The 3,737-nt window shown below is 46.3% G+C and overlaps 1 protein-coding gene across 1 annotated transcript in view; it reads right to left on the bottom strand.

Annotated features, from left to right (window-relative positions):
* PDSS1 (decaprenyl diphosphate synthase subunit 1) overlaps positions 1-3,737 on the bottom strand; it is a 49,351-nt gene that overhangs the window by 43,235 nt on the left and 2,379 nt on the right. The window lies entirely within an intron of this gene.

Genomic DNA, 3,737 nt, shown 5'->3' with positions numbered 1-3,737 from the left:
TCCCTTTCCTCTCTGGTAAAAAAAAAAAAATCAATAATAAAAAAAAAGGATGGCCCAGCAAACATTGGTCAAATAGTTGCCTTTTCCATCTCCATAAGAATTGCCATTCATCCCCTCTGAAGTTGCAAACCACTACCCTCCCTTTTTTCCTTAGGTCTTCTGGCCCCCTTATTCTTATGGACCCCGTATGTACATATGTAAATTGGTTATTTTCTCCTCTTCATATGTTTTATGTCATTTTAATTATTTGATCAGCCAAAAGAACTAGGAAGGGAAATATCAAAAGTAAAAAGCCCCTACAGAACTGTGTACATTATGTGATCCCACTAAAAATTTACACACACACACACACACACACACACACACACACACACTGCACAGGAGATAGGGTTTGAAAGCATATAAACCAGGGTATTAAAAATAGTTATTTTAGAATTAAGATTCGTTTTTTTGGGGGGGTGGGGAGGAGGGCATTAATTCCTTATTTGTTTACTAGAGACCTGACTTGCACAAAATTCGTTTAAGAGTAGGCCTTCCTTCCCCCAGCTGCCGGCACCAGGCTTCCCTCCGGCCACTGGCAGCCCCGGCTTTACCCGGAAGGTCGGCAGGTCGAATTAGCATTTTACACTTTAATTATTATAGATATTTTGTGATTTTTCTCTAATGAATATATTTTTCTTTAGACATAGAAAAAAGACAATAAGCCCTGGCTGGTGTGGCGCAGTTGGTTGGAAGGTTGTTCAGTACATCAGAAGGTGGCAGGTTCAATTCCCAGTCAGGGCACATACTCAGGTTGTGGTGTGATCCCTAGTTGGGGTGTGTCTGGGAGGCAACTGACCTGCCTCTATGCCCACCGCAGCCTCGGGGCCCACAGTTTCTTTCAAGGTGCACAAATTCGTGCCCTTTTCCAGGAAGGCAGGGCAGAGGAAGATGGTCTAAGTTCTTTCCACCATAGCATTACACATTCACTAAGCCAATAAGAACATTTATGATGTCCCAGGCAATTAAAATATCCCAAGAAAACAAAGTGATAATTTTTTTTGATTTTACTATTATATGACATTTAACCTACTTTTGTCAGTCTTTATACCCAATCAATTCCCATCAATTCAGTATCCTATGTAATAAAAAGATAATATGCAAATTGACCACCACACCCTCACACAAGATGGCTGTCCCTATGTGGTCACAAGATGGCTGGCAGGGGAGGGCAGTTATGGGCGACCAGGCCAGCAGGGAGGGCAGTTGGGGGCGACCGGGCCGGCAGGGGAGGGTAGTTGGGGGCGACTGGGCTGGCAGGGGAGGGCAGTTAGGGGCAATCGGGCCAGCAGTGGAGCAGTTAGGCGTCCGTCAATCAGGCTGGCAGGGGAGTGGTTAGGGGGTGATCAGACTGGCAGGCAGAAACAGTTAGGGGCAATCAGGCAGGCGAGCGGTTGGGAGCCAGCAGTCCTGGATTGTGAGAGGGATGTCCGACTGCCAGTTCAGGCCCAATCCCTGTGGGACATCCCCCAGGGGGTCCCAGATTGGAGAGGGTGCTGGCTGGGCTGAGGGACACCCCCCCCCCCAGTGCATGAATTTCGTGCACCAGGCCTCTAGTCTTTATATATAAAACCCTAATATGCAAATAGACCAAACAGTAGAACAACCAAACAACCGATCGCTATGATGTGTGCTGTCCACGAGGGGGCGCGTGTGGAACATGGCAGGCGTTGGGAGCAGGTGGCAGAGTGCATAACATGGCGGGCATTGGCCGCGGCGGGATGGTGAAGCAGGTGAGCGGGGACACCAGACCAAGGCAGGGAGCTGGTCGCTGTCATCGGGATGAGCCTCTGGTGGTTACTGGAAATTCTTTGTTCCTGAGCGCCACGGTTCTACCGAGTGCTTGCACCCACTGCTGGCCCCGATCGCCCCTGAGGGCTTCTCCACCTCCCCCTGCTCCTAAAGGGCGATTGGGGCAGCAGCCTGCTGCCAGTGCTGGCCCCTCTCACACTTGCTGCTGGCGCTGGCTCCAATAGCTCCGTGCTGTCAGCGCGTGGGAGCGGCGGCAGGAGCGGGGCTGCCAGAAGACAGGGGACCAGGGGCCATGGTGGGAGGGGCTGAGCGGGGGTGCAGAGGATGGGCTGAGACCTGCCTCTAGGCCCACCGCAGCCTCGGGGCCCACAGTTTCTTTCAAGGTGCACAAATTCGTGCCCTGGGTCCCTAGTTTTATTATAATATTTATTCAGTATGAGACCTAACCTTTAACCTGGGGTGAAGAGTTAAAATGACATAGCTAATACAGAGTGCTCTTAACCCCTAGGCAGTGTGACAGTTGTTAAAAGCATGGTCTTTGGAAGATGGATCTTGGTTCAAAATTTAGAGAGTAAAGCTCTGAGCTTATTACACTGTATACATCTAATATAGTACCTATTCTATCAAGCTTTTTCTGCTTTAAGACTATCTTAGGGCTATGTTCCAAAGTAGGATTAGAGACATTCAGAAGAGCATTACAGTAGCCCTCCTTATCTGCAGGGGATACATCCCAGACCCCTAGTGGGTACCTGAAACCGCAGATATGTCATGTTTTTCATTTAAATATATATATATTTTTTTTACATGGAAGAAGCACTTTACAGCTTCTCTTTGGCATATCTGAATTGCCAGCATCACTACTCTTATATGTTGGGAACATTTTTAAGTAAAATAAGGGTTACTTGAACACAATCACTGTGATACCATGACAGTCTGATAACTGAGAGGTCTACCCAGTGACAAAGGGGTAGGGTAGTGTATATAGCCTGGAGACACTGCACAAAGGGATGGTTCACATCTGGGTAGGAAAAAGCAGTACTGGGTAAGAATTCATCAAACTGCTCAGAACAGTGTGCAATTTAAAACTTAGGAATTATTTATTTCTGGAATTTCCTATTTAATATTTTTGGACCACAGTTGACCACAGGTAACTGAAACTGGAACGCAAAACTATGGATAAGGGCGACTACTGTAAAGTATTGAAAGGGAGTGGTGAAACTAGAACTGTGTCACTTAGGTGTACTAATACTAGCACTAGCAACAATCAATTGTCCAATTCTGGTTTTGTTCCGAGTCCATCACATACTCTCCCTGAAAGTCAACCTTGCCTTCTATAAACTTACTTTTTTTAAAAAGAGAAAACGCTGAGTAAGAATCAAAGACATATTAACAAGTGGTTTGGCTTCATCTAATGCACACTGGTTTTATCTGATTACAAGACTTGTTCACACTACCAACGGAGAAGTCGGGAGAATGTACAGACACCAGGAACTAGCAGAGCTGTGGTGGAGAGCTAGAGGTGGCTTTATTATTGTTGCTCTTTGTCCCCAAGGACTATCAGGCCTCAAGAGACTTGAACTTACCAAACACAAGCTTGAGGCAGACACCAAAAGCTAATGTATTAATTAACAATGAAACACACCATGGACACACAAATCAGAAATAAAGGGCATTGGCATTCTCAGTGCAGTCCCTCCTTGTGATCACTAAGACATATCCTCTCCAGGAAAGCACCCTTTCCATTGCTAAGAAAGTTGCTGGGGGAAGGGAGGAATTAAAAAAAAAAAAAAGGGAACATCAAAGAAAATAAGTATCTATCCAGTGGCATAGATAGGTGTATCCATCTCTCCAAATGATGTCCTCATCTGTGGTACCAGAAACCTCTGAAGCCTGGCCAGGACAGTACTAAAATGGATGCCAGCAAGGCCCTGAGGCTCTTTTCCCAT

The sequence above is a fragment of the Myotis lucifugus genome, unplaced genomic scaffold (assembly GCF_000147115.1).
Source record: "Myotis lucifugus unplaced genomic scaffold, Myoluc2.0 scaffold_306, whole genome shotgun sequence".
Lineage (NCBI taxonomy): Eukaryota > Metazoa > Chordata > Mammalia > Chiroptera > Vespertilionidae > Myotis > Myotis lucifugus.
This window is presented reverse-complemented; position numbering and strand designations above follow the sequence as displayed.